We start from the raw sequence: 17,560 nt of genomic DNA, 5'->3' as shown, positions 1-17,560 counted from the left end.
AAGACTCCAGCATAAGATCAGCACTATATTCTTAGTCATTTATATTGATCCTATATTTTTAGTCTCAGCCTACAGGAAGCCGAGATTTCAGTGCACCCAAATAATTTACTGCTTCCAAAGCACATCACTCTTCTTGACTCTTTCATTTCTGTCAACCAAACTACCAGGTTCCTAACTTCAGTCTTGAAACATCACTCCTTCAAGCTTTAGGGCTTCACTCTCTCTCACCTGAATGATCACAAGGGACCGATTTGTTTTGCTGCCACCTTGGAGTTGTTGCCTCTCTGCACAACAACTCCTTTGATTAGCCTTTCTGTCAGGTTACTGAGAAATCTCTCTGACTCCATTTTGTCTATGCATATCGTCCTCAACAGCATTCAGAGATTCACAGGAAGACCCCATTCTCCTTTGAGATCTTCTTTTTTGCTGTCCCTTTACAGGGATTCTATGCTTAAATTAAATGAAGCTACTAATTGTTCTCAGGACCTATTTTGCTGGCTTTAGGACTGTACTAATCAGAATAGGTTAGATTATGCTGGGAGTGAAAAACAACCTCCAAATTAGAGAGACTTCTAACAACAAAAATTTGTTTCTTGCTCATGCTACATGTCCATCTTGGGTCAGTAGGGAATTCTGCTCACCAAGGTCACCACACCAACAAAGCCACTATGGCAGGGCAAGTACACAGAGTCTTAATGCTTTTACTTGCAAGTGGGACGGGCTGCCTCCATTCCCATTTTATGATCAGAAGCCATTGTCACAGCAATGTCTATCTTCAAAGAAGGCAGAGAAGCCAATCTTACCACATGCTCAGGACATGGATGCATAAAACACTATTTGGCAAAGCAGCTATAATGACCACCAGTTTATCTTCTAGGCATCAAATATTTGGCTCACTCTCTTTTCTGCAAGCAAAATATATTCATGCCCCACCACTACCATCAAAGAGAGAAAAACCAAACACTGTCTTGGTCCAATCTTAGTCTCAATGTTTATGGTCTGTGCAGCCAGGGAATGATACACTGTCATATCAATGTCTGGTCAAGATGTGGCTCCTTTGCAGTTGGAGACCTGTGACTCTCAAAAAGAAAGTATTTTCTTCCCACACACCCAATATATAATGGCAGGGCAAGGACAAAACATACACAATAAGCCCTCCCACTCAAAATCAAAAAGATGGGAGTCAACAATAGTCAATGGTCCATAGCAATTTTGCAATCCCACTGGGTAAAATGTTTTAGGCTCTCTACCCTGGGGAGGAAATGTGTATTGATTAGGCTGCAATTCTCCTTCCTAGGAACAACTTTCTTGTTCATTTTTCTCATGTCTCCTAGCTCCCTGCTGTGGGGAAGTCTTCCATTTCCATTATCCTCCTTGACGATATCCAAAGCACACATCAGGGGAGGAGCCCAAAAGATGTTTTAGGACTACTCTTACTCTCATGTCTTTTAATCCAGGTTTCTAGTTCTTTAGCAGTACACTGAAGATTTTAGTCAGCTTCTTATCTATTGATTCCAGTGAATTCCGTGTAATAATCATTATACTCACAGAACCTTCTAGATAAACTGATTATTTTTTCTCTATTTGTTTGCCTCCCCACCCCCATGTTTCTCAGATATGCTCAGCTTATCAACTTATTAGCTGCTTTCTTCTGAATGATTTGGTCTAATCAAAAAAATTTAATTAACTATATCTTCATTCAAAGTCATTTAACTCCATTTACAGATTTGAACAATGGGGTGAGGTGGCCATATCCTCGATTTGAACTATGTTACAACACAGAGTTTCCATTGTGTCTTCATCACTAAAAGGTCTTCTCAGGTTACCTTTTATAAACTGGGTTGAAATCAGTTGCTTTTTTGAATCCTGCAAATCCACAAATGCCCAGCCTCTCCTTGTTTGCCTTCTTTTCTACTTTCAATCTAACCAGTTCTTTACTGAGTTTATTTCAAACTGCAGACCACCTTGTTGAAGGTTGCCAATAGCAACCAAAACATACTATTAACATTGTGTTTTGCAACCACTTTCCCTAGAGTTATAAGTTCATTTGTTACATCATCTCCCTTCTAAGTTGTTGTAAACAAGAGTGATTTACCTCTGAATAACATGGGTCAATATGTTTCCAGGTTCTGATAACAATTACCTTCCTGCCTGCTACCATATCCTGAAACCATAACTACATCTTTTACAGTATTTTATTGCTGATTTTACATGACTACCCCATTTCTGGTACTACTTTATATACTAGCTAGGATAAGCTGGGATACACTGTTTGTAAACAATCCCCAAATCTCAAAAGTGTATTTATTGCTCACAATATGTCCACCAAGAATTGGCAGGAGGCTCTGCTCATTGTAATTATCTGATACCCAGAATAGAGGAAATAGGTGCTTCCATGGTTACTGAATCAGAGGAAAGGAATGTGGTGAATTGAGCCCTATTTCCTAGAAGTGGTACACATCGCTTTTGCTCACATCATTGCTTAAGCCAGGGGTCCCCAAACTACGGTCCGCGGGCCGCATGCAGCCCCCTGAGGCCATTTATCCTGCCCCTGCCGCACTTCCGGAAGGGGCACCTCTTTCATTGGTGGTCAGTGAGAGGAGCACAGGATGCGGATGCATCCTGGAGTACGGTATGTGGCGGCGCCGCAAAGCATGGTGTTGCTCATGTAGAGTACCACTTCCAGTGACATGGGACACATGCATCACGGCTCTGGAAGTGCATCGTATCACTTGTTATGGCTAGCAGTGACAAATATGGAACTGGACATTGACCATCTCATTAACCAAAAGCAGGCCCATAGTTCCTATTGAAATACTGGTCAGTTTGTTGATTTAAATTTACTTGTTCTTTATTTTAAATATTGTATTTATTCCCGTTTTGTTTTTTTTACTTTAAAATAAGATATGTGCAGCGTGTATAGGGATTTGTTCATAGTTTTTTTTATAGTCTGGCCCTCCAATGGTCTGATGGACAGTGAACTGGCCCCCTGTGTAAAAAGTCTGGGGACTCCTGGCTTACCCCATCTACATGACTGCACTAATTTTAAAAGACAGAAAAGTACAATACTACCATATGCCCAGAAAATGGAGCACTGGCTATATTTGGTGAACAGCATTAATAGTACCTCAAAGCCCTTGTTTATGCAGTCCCTACCCTATACCCCTGGAATGTCATCTATATTCATTTATTCATTCAACAAACACTTATTATAGCATATTGCTCAAGAGCACAGGCTCTGAGGTGAGCTTATCTGGGTTCAGAATCACAACTGTGTCACTTCTAGATGTGTTACTGTGGGAAAATCATTTCATCATTCAATGCCTCAATTTCATTAGCTATACAAAGACGATCATATTTCCTCCCTCAAGAGCCACTGTGAAGATTCAAAAAGATAACATATATGAAACACTACTTAGAGCAGTGCCTAACTCATGATAATTGTTCCATACATATTAGCTATCACCATTAAAACAATTACTTTGGCCACCTACTATGTGCTAAGCATTGGGATATATTAGTAGTCAGTATTCCTAGCATAATAGAATTTATAATCTGATAGGGGAGAAGAGTAGAAAAAGGTCTTTATTCTTTTCAATCTTCTCAAACATAACCTCTCCCTGTTGGCTATTATTCCTTCCTCCTTAGAACTTCAAAACTGTGTTGCTAAGTTCTAAAGCTAGTTTTAGCCTTTTCACATGCCTTTCTATTTTCTCTGTTTCCCGTGTCAAAGGGCATTCATACTTTATCTGAAGTAATGTTGTGAAGCAGTTGGCATAGCCCTGAGGAGCCAGTGAAAAAATGCTAACCCACCATTACACAATACCTATATGCCTGTGGTGCCTTGAACAGGAGCTTCACAGAGTAGCTTTAACCTGTGGATGTTGAGTTGAATTGTCATCATACATCGCCCAGCACGCTTTGGCTGTGTTGCTCAGACTCTTTCCCCTCCCTCTGCTTCTGAATCTGTGGTTTTCTGAAAAGATTCCTCTTCTTTCCCAAGCTTACTTGGCATTGCCAGCCCACCTGGAGACTCAGAGCTCAGTCTGGCAGGTACAGATTAGTGTGTTAAAAATATCTATGCAACCATCCTTTGTATTATCATCCATTTTGAATATTAGCATATTTCCCTCGGTTCATCTGGGGAATCCCTGTTGTTTCTCCTTCTGTGAGGAGCAGGGGAGTGGCTATAAGAAACCAGCATTAACTAGTCCTTGTAGAATTGGAGATGCATTCTCTTCAATGATCACATTAGCCACTTATCACTCTTTCAGACATGTGAAACCAATCAAATAATTCAATGAAGGGGAAATATATGTGGTCATCTATCCTGGTAACTAGTAGCATTTTAATTTTTTTCCAAGCCTCTTTTTTGAGGTAAATAATGGTAAATAACAGTTTATCAAGTGTTTTCAGTACATCTCATTTGATGGTCTCAGAAGAAAATTACAATTAACCAATACCTTACACATAAACCAAGAGTTTCACATGGTTATGAGCATCACAAAGCAGGCTCAGGGCTGGTCTTAAGCTTCAGCTTTCTTCTTTCCACCCCAACTTTCTTCCTCCCACTGCCTTGTGGAATCCAGGGACGTTTTCCTGAACAAGACTGTCTTCACCATCTGGACATCATTTCTGACTTCCTGCACAGAAACTTCTTCTAGTTCTTTGGACCACTTCTCTTTCACAGAAAAAGTATAGCTGAGAGTTCTAGGCATAGATCCAGGTTACCAGCTGCATATGAAATTGCTATCACCTCAGTGATATCATCTCTGTGCCAGATTTCAAGAAAAATGGACACTCCTCTGTGGATGCAGGCACCTGTGATGATGGACTAATCTGAGAGCCCATGTCTGGAGAACCTGAAATCAAAAGCCAAGACAGAACCACTTTCTTCTGTTGTTTCCCTTGCTCTCTTCTACTCAGTCAAGAATAGTTGTGTTGGAGTTTTAGAGTGAGAGAAACTAGAAGTTAAAATAGCTGGCCTGAAACTATGTCCTTCTTTGTAGGAACATGCTATGAAGACTTGCAGAGTTAGGATTGCAATTAGAGACAGCGAGGTACCCTAAGGTGAAAACCCTGAGCGGACAAGAGTCCAGGGGCCTCTCTGACCCCTACTGGAAAGAGTGTGTGCTGTAAACAGCAAAATAGGATAAGATTTAGTAACAAGAAATGCTTAGACTCAGAACAGATATTAGAAGTCAGCATGTTCTTTGTCCTTTATTTCACCCCCTGAGAACATCTGCTTTCTGCTTCCTTGAGTTATTTGAACCAACTATTGATAATATATATCTGAGTAAGGCTGGGGACAGGGCTCCAGTCCTTCGGTCTGCTGACAAGGGCTGTTGCCTCCCCTCAGTGCATTTCATCTGGTTTCCAAGTGGTCATTGTGGCCACGACACTTCTTCATTGAAAAGAACCGCTCAGCAGCAATGGCCAGTGAGGTACACCTCCTCCCAAGTCCACACTTAGTTTTGTCACTCCAGTAGCTTGGTATTGGCCATGATAGGAATATCTACACCAAGGAAATCAACAAGCCCCACAAGTCAAAGAATTTTCCTCCCAAACAGCCAGTTTTTAAACATGTATCTCTATGCCACTGAACATTTTCCTTATGTAGCCTTTCTTTAGATATAAGATGAAAGAAAAATCTTAAAAGCAAAACTGGGAGGAATTTTAGAGATTATCTCAATCTTGTGATATTATAAATGAGGGCGTGCAGGCCCAGAGAAGAGCAATGATTTGCTTAAACTATTCAGCAAATTTTAGGACCTAGGTCTTCTCACGTTAACCAAGAATTCTTTCCAGATAAATCAAAGTTTTCATGCTGCTACATTCCCTAAAGGAGGCATGAGAAATACAACATATATCTGTCTCTACTGCCCAGATATGATTACATGCTACCAAGAGTGATGAAAACAATTTTATACAATTATTTGTAAATTTCAAATTAACATTATATATGTTACCTCAAAATAAAAGTGCTATAACAGTTCAGAAAATAAAAAAGTTACTATTAAATAGAAATAGCAAGGGATGGCTCCATAAAAGAAAAAGCATAGGCCCTTGCTGATTGGCTCAGTGGATAGAGCATCAGCCTGGCATGTGGATGTCCCAGGTTCAATCCCCAGTCACAACCATCTGCTTCTCTCCCCCTCCCTCTCCCCTTCTCTCTCTCTTCTTCTCCTACAGTCAGTGGCTCAATTGGTTCGCATGTCTGCCCCAGTCGCTGAGGATAGCTCAGCTGGTCCAAGCACATCAGCCACAGACACTAAAAATAGTTCAGTTGATTCAAGCATTGGCCCCACATGGGTTTCTGGGTGGATCCCGATCAGGGTGCATGCAAGAGTTGGTCTCTCTATCTCCCCTTGTCTCACTTAAAAATAAAGAGAAAGAGAAAGCATAGAACCTGGAATTTGACTAATTACTCAGAGGCAAAAAGCTAGGGAGAAGGAATGTGTGTGAATATGAAGAAACCAAGCTAACTGATGCGTGAGAGATACAGGAAAGCTTTTCTTCCATTTAGAGGAAAGTATATTCTACAGTGTGTCCATAAAGTCATGGTGCACTTTTGACCGGTCACAGGAAAGCAACAAAAGACAATAGACATGTGAAATCTGCACCAAATAAAAAGAAAACTCTCCCAGTTTCATACCTAGTCAGTGCAGTTTGATGTGGGCTCACACACAGATTTTTTAGGGCTCCTTAGGTAGCTATCCCGTATAGCCTCTACAGACTCGTCACTGACTGATGGCCTACCAGAACGGGGTTTCTCCACCAAACTGCCGGTTTCCTTCAACTGCTTATCCCACCAAGTAATGTTATTCCTATGTGGTGGTGCTTTGTTATAAACGTGCTGATATTCACGTTGCACTTTGATCATGAATTCAAATTTAGTGAGCCAAAGAACACACTGAACTTTCCTCTGTACCGTCCACATCTCGACTGGCATGGTCGTGTGCTGTTCTGCTGTATACACGGTGTTACATCATCATCTGCACATGCACACATGCTGCCACATCATTCTACAGAAACTGGGAGGGTTTTCCTTTTATTTGGTGCAGATTTCACATTTCTATCTTTTGTTGCTTTCTATGACCGGTCAAAAGTGCACCATGACTTTACGGACACACTGTATATTATGTACATGGGTATCTATGTCTGAATGGATGTTTCTGACATCTCAGTAGTCATTCTCTAAGTGGGAAGGCTTTATGGGTGATTTTTGCTTTCTATATTGTGTTTCTTTCTCTTACTTGTATTTGTTTTATTTTGTTAGAGTTATTCAATTTTAACCAAAAAAGAAACCATTTTGAAGAATAATAATGACTAACACCTAGAGGCACTTGTGATATGCCAGTCCATATTATAATTCTAATGGTACCAGCAAGACAGAAATTATTATTATCCTGAATTATACAATGAGAAAATAAGACACAAGAAGTTAATTGACTTACCAAAGTTTACAAAAGTAGAAGTGCTGCAGCCAGGATTTGAACTCATAACCCATACCACTAACCACTATATACTACTGCCTCTGGATGTAGTAGAGACAAATTGGAGACAGAGAATTTGAAATCAAATAAATTATTCCAGAGGAAATTGCAATGATCCAAGCCTGAAACAGCAGAAGTGTAGACTAGGATGTTATCAGAAAGGCTGATATACAATGACACTGATAAATAAAGATACCAAGATTCAAAAGCCCACCATGAGCAACCCCTTGTTGTTTTCTGATTTGTTGTGGTGACACCACTCTTCCTCCAATCCTTTTCTCCCTCCTCAGAGATAATAATTTTAACCATTTCTTTTGTATCTTTTTGGAAATGTTCTATGCGTATGTTATATATACACATCTCTATACTTCCTCTACCAATTCTGTTCTACAATTTGCTCTTTTCACTTAAAATTATATCTTAAAACATTTTTTTACATAATTGTGTGCAGATGAACTTTTTCAAACATTATCGTGAACAATTGCAAAGCATACCATTGTGTACATGTACAATAATCTGTGTAGCCACATCTCTCTTTGAATGGAGAATATTCTTCATGTAAAGCTATAAAGGCAAAAAGGCTTAGTTTATAAGGAAACAGATTTTACAACATTTCAAAATTGCCATTGGATTATAAATCTTGTGTAATAGTACAGAACTGAGCTAAGAATTTTAAAGTAATTTTAATAAAGATAAAGGCTTAGGACCTCGAAGCACTTAATCATTTGAAGAGAATAAAAATGAAGCAAAAAGCATGATATAAGGTGAAATACATTTCCAGTCACCAAAATCAAAAGGTATATTCATAAAAGCCTGCCATTTCAATTCTTTGCAATCAGGACTGTATTCTAAGACTCTGCCACTCAGGGGTTGAATATAAACCATCTACCGCTGGGAAAATAATCTAGGGCCATTTTAAAAGTGCATTATTTTATTTGTTTTTTTTGGCTTTAATTTATTCTATCATGGTGATTTTAGATAACAGCTAGAAATTTCCACCTAATTTCTAATTTTGAATATTTTGCAATTGGCTGAACTATTTAGAAAGTAAGTTATGACTCCTCCTATTCCTTTTTCACTGGCTGTTTTGAAAAAAAAATTATCTCGGGCAGAGGAAATTCCTAGTGCTAGCAGAAGAGAGAAGTGACCCTTGGGGGGGGGGGGACCTTGGGTTGTTTTGTTTTGTTCTGTTTTCTCAAAATGAGGTAAATTTATTAAATACCTATACTATTGAAGACCCTAAACCTTTCCTGTCTTTAAGTAGTTGCCCATAGCAACCACCCACAGGTTAATAGCTGAGCTGAGTGTTGTGAGAAACAGATTGATGAGCCTCATCTGACTTCCCTGATCATTTCCTGTGCCCTGGAGATAACTACATTAAAACTAAATGATCATTTAAATAGATTAATAATATTCTGTGCTTGTTCAATATTTTAAAAAATAACTCTACTTTTAAAATAACATAGTAAAATATTGAAAATATACATAATCCTTGTCATTTCAATCTGCTGACTACCCCTCGATACTGTGAGAGACGGGAATAATTTCAGGAACCAGAGGTAGAGGGGCAGCCCTTTGCTCATCCCTCCATCTTCTTTCCTCTCCCGTCGTCGCCACGCCCACTTTTCCAAGGCCCACCAATGATAATCAGGTCCCAGTCCTGCTGTGGGGGAGTAGTCTGAAAACCCGGAAAAGGCAGTCTGAGTGCAGACCTGCTCTTGTCCGCTCTGCAACCTTAGACGAGTTAGTTCGCTTCTCTCAGTGTGGGGTTTCTGCTTTCATTTTTTAAATGGTTCTAATTATCTGTGATTAAATAAATATTGTGAGAATTAAATGAACTAACAAATGTGAAGCACCTAATCTGGAATGTTTCCTCAGGAAGCGTGCGTTTAGTGTCTCCAATGTGCAAGATACAAATTCTACTTTAAAATAAACAAGCAGGCCCTGGCCGGCTGGCTCAGCGGTAGAGCGTCGGCCTGGCATGTGGGGGACCTGGGTTCGATTCCCGGCCAGGGCACATAGGAGAAGCGCCCATTTGCTTCTCCACCCCCACCCTCTCCTTCCTCTCTGTCTCTCTCTTCCCCTCCTGCAGCCAGGGCTCCATTGGAGCAAAGATGGCCTGGGCGCTGGGGATGGCTCCTTGGCCTCTGCCCCAGGCGCTAGAATGGCTGTGGTTGCAGAGCATCGCCCCCTGGTGGGCAGAGCGTCGCCCCTGGTGGGCGTGCCGGGTGGATCCTGGTCGGGCGCATGCTGGAGTCTGTCTGACTGTCTCTCCCCGTTTCCAGCTTCAGAAATAAATAAATAAATAAATAAATAAATAAATAAATAAATAAATAAACAAACAAGCAAACTAGCCCAGGAGATCGAAGACAACTGGAAAACCATAGAAACAGATCCATTTGCAGAGAAAGAAAACTCAACCACCCACGATGTGCCAGTTAGGGGGACCCCAGCAGGCTCTGTGAGGTTCTTCCTCACAGAATGGAAAACCTATCATCCTCCCCAAATAGGTTCCCCAGAACTTGGCCCTAGACTATGTTTTGTTTTGTGTTGTTTTTTTTTGTAGCTACCCTTGGCCTGATGCCTATAAGTTTATCCCTGTTCTCCATTCCATCCCCCCAAAAAAGGTACTTTCCTGGCTGAACCAAAGGCTCCTTTGCTGGAGGAGCCATCTGTTTCTACCATACCTTCCCCATTTGGACCCACGTGGCTGAGGACCTATGAGGCTCCCTAAAAAGTCCTGTCTCTATCCTTTATCCATTCCTCATTGATTTGTCTCCTCTATCAGAAACTTCACTGGCAGGTTGCTGAGACTGATCTGTGATTTAAGCTAAGTGCTTTACTTATTGATCTAAATGGGTATCTTTGCCTGTATTTCCAAAAAATCGATGGTTGGGAGCAGAGGTTATAGTGAACCAGATTCTTTTGCTTAGTACCTCATGACACACTAATTCCTTGACTCACTTGACCAACTTGGGTGAAACAGACACTTCTGATAGTAAAAGGGGTGATCTACTTGATCTACCAGTAAAAAATTAAGAATATCCTGTTTCCATGCTCACTAGCCTTTCATAGTAGGAAACTTTCTTCTCTTATTGTTCATATTCTTCATCCTTTGATCTATTCATGGCATTCATTAACTGTCTCTGAGTATAGCAGTAAATGGCAATGATATACTATAGGAAGAAGAAACTACTGGAAAAAGCATTTTATAATTGTCAAAAATGAATTATGGTGACTATTATCTTTTTACCAACAAAGCACCGGCTACTGAAATTTGCTTAGACTACATGATGAGGACCTACCAGGTCCTGTCTCCTACATAATTTTAGCACTTAGCCTAATGGTTGAGCCTTTGTGACTCAAAGGTCTGTAGGATGCTCATGGATCAAGCTCAGCTTCCTTCCAGGATCTCCTGCATGGTTTGTCACTCAGTGCATGCTCCCTGTATTCCAGGCTCCTCGGGGGAATGCACTAGTTGAATCCTTCCAGTGGAGTGATGTAACTATTAGAAACACTTTTCATATTCAGTTGTTATGAGAGTATTTCATTCTTTTTTTTTTTTTTTTTTTGTATTTTTCTGAAGTGAGAAACGGGGAGGCAGACTCCTGCATGCACCCAACCAGAATCCACTCAGCAAGCCCACTAGGGGGCAATGCTCTGCCCATCTGGGGCATTGCTTCATTGCAACCAGAGCCATTCTAGCACCTGAGGCGAAGGCCATGGAGCCATCCTTAGTGCCTGAGCCAACTTTGTTCCAATGGAGCCTTGGCTGAGGGAGAAGAAAAGAAAGATACAGAGGGAATAGAGGGGGAAAGGTAGAAAAGCAGATGGGTGCTTCTCCTGTGTGCCCTGGCCAGGAATCAAACCCAGGACTTCCATACACTGGACAGATGCTCTACCACTCAGCCAGCCAGCCAAGGCCTGAGAGTATTTCATTCTTAAAAATTTGTCATTTGTATCTCATTTGATCATCACACAGCCCCTCTACTTAGGAGAATCCATTCTACCAATTACAAGACAGGAGCAGAACTGGGACATAACTTAGGTCATCTTACTTTTCAGCCAGAATGTTCTCCAAAATACTAAATGCTGGTGATAAATGGGTAAAGGGAACCATTATTAAGAGGGGAAAAAAAGAGTTGTTTCTTCCAAATCTTCACTATGGAAAATTCCTCAGGATGATCATGGGCCAAGAGTTCTAAATATTCTGCTTGTCTTAATCATAAGTTAATTGTTTATGTCTACACTAGAGCTCAGGCCAATGCAAAAGAATGATATCACCTGTCAACCTCAGTAGTAATATCTGCCTGAGGTTGCCACTGGTAAAAACCCAGTGGGAGGTATTGATCTTTAACTCTGTAATCGTGTTAACTCTTTTAATCATTAGATGACATCTCTTTATGAATGACCTAGTCCTGTAGCTCTGCTTATTCCACTTATTTATCCTCTTGGTATTGCCAGATGCCTAAAGAAATCATACAATGAATGGATAATAACTTCTGTTATGGATTTTAGTTTATATGTAGAAGGAAAACATTAATGTTCTACTTGGATAATTTGCACTCAACAGGCCATATAAACCTGAGGCGAAGGCCATGGAGCCATCCTTAGCACCTGAGCCAACTTTGTTCCAATGGAGCCTTGGCTGTGGGAGGGGAAAAGAAAGATACAAAGGGAAGAGAGGGGGAAAGGTAGAGGTATTGATCTTTACCTCTGTAATCGTGTTAACTCTTTTAATCATTAGATGACATCTCTTTATGAATGACCCAGCCCTGTAGCTCTGCTTATTCCACTTATTTATCCTCTTAGTATTGCCAGATGCCTAAAGAAATCATACAATGAATGAATAATAATTTGTTATGGATTTAGAGAATATATTTTTAAAATAAATATCTAGCTTAGCCACCAGTAAAAAAAATTATCTGTTTCAAGTTATTTGGGGACTTACTCTTGGTTTCTCTTTACATCTGATACCCTTGTTGGTTAAGGCACTCAAGTGGCCCCATGACCCCCCAATCCTGGCCAGTTTCATATCCACCAAGAATTGGGGTCATGCCAATTTGGAAATGAGTTATGGCCAATTCAAAAGGAACTTGGATGAAGTTACTTTCTCACTTACCAATAAGTAAGTTTTCTTTGAATCATTCTAAAACCTCTAGGGCCGTGATGGTGAACCACGCCAATCGCGGCACCTCCGCTACCACCCACCATGAAAGCTGGAATGCCCACTAGTGGGCAGGAGGGACCAGGTTGACCAGCACTGCAAAAGTGGGCAGTTTTTATAAAAAAAGTTCACCATCACGGCTCTAGGGTATTCCTTCTTCTTTATGGTACGGATTCCATCACATGGAAATGAATGTGTAAGTCTTCCCAATGGGAAATAAGGAGACAGCAGCTTTGTAGAAGCCAGTCATGGAGGGGAGGAAACTAGGGATGCACTTTCTCTCCACCATATGTTATCACATTAGCCAGACCCTGTGTGTGGAGAACTGGCAGAGCTTCCTCTGCTGCTGCATACCTTGGACAGTAGCTCACAGCCAGGCAGCTACCTTGATAATTAGGGGAAGTCTCTGCCAACTTTTGCAATCTGCCCTCTAGGAGGAAGCCGGCCAAACCATGCCTTTGTGGCCAACTGTGGTCCCAAGTGGATGACCCAACCCCATTGTTCTTTATCAGCCTTTTCTGCCCCACATAAAATCCCCAAGTAAGAGAAGCTCTCCATGCATAGAAGAACCTTCTACATTCATCACCATTTAAGTGCCAAACAGGGAACATCCTGGGTTGGTTATTTGTAGGCCCATCCTCAAGCATTTCTTCCCATTGCCATAGTCATGTCTTTTTTAAATTTATTTTATTTAGAAAATTAAATTTAACAGGGTGACATTGATCAATAAGAGTACATAAGTTTCAGGTAAATGTTTCTATAGCATATGAACTGTTGATTATGTTGTATACATGGACTACTGTGAATTTAGGGAAAAAAAATGAAGCAGTGTTTATAATTGAAATGAGCTTCCAACACGTATCACAATAATGCATGTTGTCAACCACACAAAGTCTCCTATTAAATATTATGTCCTAGCAGACAAGTTCCCTGTAGTACTGCTGTCACCTTCCATGCTGTCATAGTTCAAAAAGGATCAAAGAAGGACATCTAGCCTGACAGCAGAGTGTGAGGGCAGGCAGTTCTCACAGACCACCTGGGGCCTAGCCAGGGCTGCCTTACCCTTCAAAGGAGAAAGGAGGGGATGTGTAGAGTTAGAAATGAGAGGCTTAGATGCATGTGGCCTCCTTGTCTGTCCACTTATTCATCTATTCTCTAGTATTTAATACTTGCTGTTTATCAGACACTACCCCAGGCTTAGAGGGTACCACAGTGAGAAAACGAATAGTAGCTCTGCCCTCAGGGAGCTTACATTCTGGCTGACTAGACTGAAAAATGAGCAAAACAGACAAGTATCAAGTAGGCCAGATGCGACTATAGCAGTGCTGGAAAGGAGATATTTAGCAGGAGGAGGTGCCCTTCCAATACAGTGACCTCAGAAGGCCACACCAAGAGGAGGACATTTGGATAAAGACCTGAAGAAGGTGAGCAAGTGGGGCCTGCAGCTGTCAGAGGGAAGAGGAGTCAGGCCGGGAGTGGTAAGTGCAGGGTCCCTGTGGGGCACCAGGTGTGGCCGGAGCTGGGTGAGCAAGGAAAGAGCTGTAGAGAGGGGCCCAAGGGAATGGAGCCAGACTGACCACGGGCCTGGAAGCCCCTGAGCACTGAGGATTTACTGAGTGGTGGGGGACAGCAAAGGGCGTTGGGTGGAGTGGCATTTTAAGGCAATTATTCCGGCTGATTTTTGAGAAGAAACTAAAGGGGGGCAAAGGGAAAGCTGTGACAGTCCCCGGGGCTGCGGTAGTGAGGGCTGGGACTGGGCAGCAGCACTGGGGACAGTCACGGGGACAGAAGTCAGAGCCGTCAGTTCGGCAGAGCCTTAGAGTCCGAATGGACCAGACCGGGCCTGTGAAAGGACGAGTGAAAGGGGTTCGGTCCGGAATCAGGGAGTCTGCAAAAGGAACAGCTTTGGTGGGAAGACTAGAAGATTCTTTCCAGATACTTAAGTGTTACAAAAAGAATCAAAAATTCAAACAGAAGTTCACTGGACATCCTTGTGAAAGGCCTGTCGTCTCCTTTCCTCGACTTGGGCAGGGGGAGGAGAGGAGTATAACACTCGCTTTCTATCAAGAGATCTGAATGTCTGGGTTAATTTCTTTTATATCGAGTAAATTTAAAAGATTTCTTTGATTAGGCCAAGGATTGGCTCATAAGGATTAAGTATTATGTATGTGTTTATTTCTGTTGGTCACAAGCCCTTGTGAGAAGCAGGAAAGCTAAGGGTGTCCGCCCAGACTGCACGTGCTCATGCCCCGCCCCGCACACAGTAGCAGAACGCTCCCTGCCCCTCCCTCCCCCCTGTCCAAACCCACACGCACCGGTAGAGGCCAAGATGCTCCTACTAGGAGCAAAAAATGGGGAAATCCCTAAGGAATGTTTTCATGGAGTTTCATATATGCTTTTGTTTATTTCCCAAAATTGCCCTTAGAGTAAACAGGAAAAATATAGCAACTTTAAAAATATGAACTGATAATTATTTAAGAAAAAAATAAACAGTGTAAATATTTTTTCCCAAAATCAGTCCTCATACAAAATCAAGGCTGTGCATCTCTGCTTCTTGCTCTCTCGCCACATCTGGTCACCAGCCCACGGTTGAGCTCCTCTATGAGAAGGCCACTAACTCCCCATTCCCAAGAGAATCTATTCTATCTGAGGCTGCTAACAATTAGAAATATTAAATCCTCTTCTCCTTGGTCTAGGCCCCAAAACACACAGCCATGCAAAGCAATTATCAACATATCCAAGAACCGCCTAACCAGGCGGTGGAGCAGTGGATAAAGCATCAGACTGGGATGACAAGGACCCAGGTTCGAAACTTTGAGGTCGCCAGTTTGAGCGTGGGCTCATCTGGTTTGAGCAAAGCCTACCAGCTTGGACCCAAGGTTGCTGGCTCAAGCAAGGGGTCACTCGGTCTGCTGAAGGCCCATGGTCAAGGCACATATGAGAAAGCAATCAATGAACAACTAAGGTGTCGCAATGTGCAACAAAAAACTAATGATTGATGCTTCTCATCTCTCTCTGTTCCTGTCTGTCTGTCTCTATCTATCCCTCTCTCTGTCTCTGTAAAAAAAAAAAAAAATGTCCAAGAACCCACACATTTTTACCATGACCCCACTTGGCCATAGGTGTGAGACCACAGACAAACAAGCCAGGAAGGTTATGAATGGGCAGAGTTAGGTCGAGGTTGGCTGACATATCCACAGCCCCTCCTTCTGGAAGGGCGCCAGGCTGCTACACTGCCAGTCTTCACCCAGTTCCTGGGAAATGGAACCTGATGTAGAGCTTCCACGCTCTTCCTCAAAGGAGAATGAGGACCGACAGGGAGGGCACTGTGAGGCTTGGAAAAAAGCAGAGCAACAGATGGGTCAGTACCAGGCTGGCCAGGGCCGGGTAGAAAAAAAATGGCTGCTTATTTGGTTACATGGGACATCTCTAGGGAGGCCATGTGGAACTACTATATGACAAAACAGTTCATCAGAGACAGAAAGGACACGCAGTTTATCTGCTAGTTCCTTCCAGTTTTCTGTCTCTCATAGGTCAAAACTTGCCTCATAGGGTATTAACTGGGCCATACTTCTGAGTTGTGATATACAACCCCTCTAGTGACCCAGGAAGTCTGAGCCGCCCCACGCTTGTGGACAGTAGAAGAGTTGGTTGTGGGGCCAAGGGAAGCAAGCTTTAAAATGCTGACATTGTTACACTGTCTAGCAAAATATACTTTACATAAAATACCTGGCTATCTATGTATAATACTGTATAGTACATGATGATTATCATTGACAGCTAAGTAAATATTCTGCATATTTTTATCTGATTAAAGCTTCTCCTTCTCTCCCTCTCTCTCTCTTTTTCACACACACACACGCACACACAAAAATATGGACGCACACAGATCACCTTGCTTCAGTAGATGGCATCATACAACACAGACTACAGTGCGACAGCTCTGGATTCCAGCCAGCTTTATAAACCCACTACCTATTGTTCTTACGAGCCACTTTAAGTTTTCTAGCCCCGTTATATATAGTAACAAATGCATATGAAATTAATGAGATAGACACTGTTTTTCACAGTTCTCCTATCTGTACTGATTTCTGGTGAATACTGTTATACTATATTGAGTCAATTTTGATTAGTAATTATCATCATGCTTTGCAAAGTTGCTAGGAGGTAAGCTGTTTGTCGGCGTATTATTACAATGCCTATACCTGCTTTTCCGAGGAATATCATTTTTCATATCCTCATGAGCTGCCACGCATTCCCCACCTTTCCTCCAAAAATATCATCATATTTGACAAGTCTTTATTGCCTCAGCCCAAAAGCCATGCCCATGGCATACCGTCAAGGTGAACCTGCACTAATTGATTCTGTCATTTCTAAGAGGCAGAAACCACATCTGTAGGAGCCTGGTTGGTTCTTTTGTTTTAATGAAGCAAAAGTCGCCACCATGTTTGTCTGTGCTTGTCTGCAAAGTGACAGTGATTTATCTCGTGCTGAAAGCAAGTTCAGGGGCCTCCTTGAGAAGCACATAAATCTACCAGCCCCCCATGACAGATGCTGAAGCCTTGCCAAATAGCCTCAGAATGAGTCTTTCAGAGGGAGCCTTCCTGCTTCCCAATGCCAAAAACTTAGTGTTTGATTCCCTAAGCGCCACGAAGTCCTTACCTTCTCCCCAAATGCTGTTGTATTTTAAAGAAATGCAACCAAATACTCTTTATTCACTTAAACGTAGTGTCTGTTTCCTGCTTTTCTTGAATACACTCGATAATGAAAATCACCACCTAATCCAATTTCCGCATTGTAGAGATTAAAGAAACAATGACCAGGGAGCCTTTGAACCTGTCCATATAAAGAAGTGACTCTGTTCACCCAGGCATCTGCTTGTTTTACAACTAAACAA

At 41.8% G+C, this 17,560-nt stretch overlaps 1 protein-coding gene across 6 annotated transcripts in view; it reads left to right on the top strand.

Moving 5' to 3' along the window:
• DLGAP1 (DLG associated protein 1) overlaps positions 1-17,560 on the top strand; it is a 986,787-nt gene that overhangs the window by 732,663 nt on the left and 236,564 nt on the right. The window lies entirely within an intron of this gene.

This window comes from Saccopteryx bilineata, chromosome 11, assembly GCF_036850765.1.
Source record: "Saccopteryx bilineata isolate mSacBil1 chromosome 11, mSacBil1_pri_phased_curated, whole genome shotgun sequence".
NCBI lineage: Eukaryota > Metazoa > Chordata > Mammalia > Chiroptera > Emballonuridae > Saccopteryx > Saccopteryx bilineata.
This window is presented reverse-complemented; position numbering and strand designations above follow the sequence as displayed.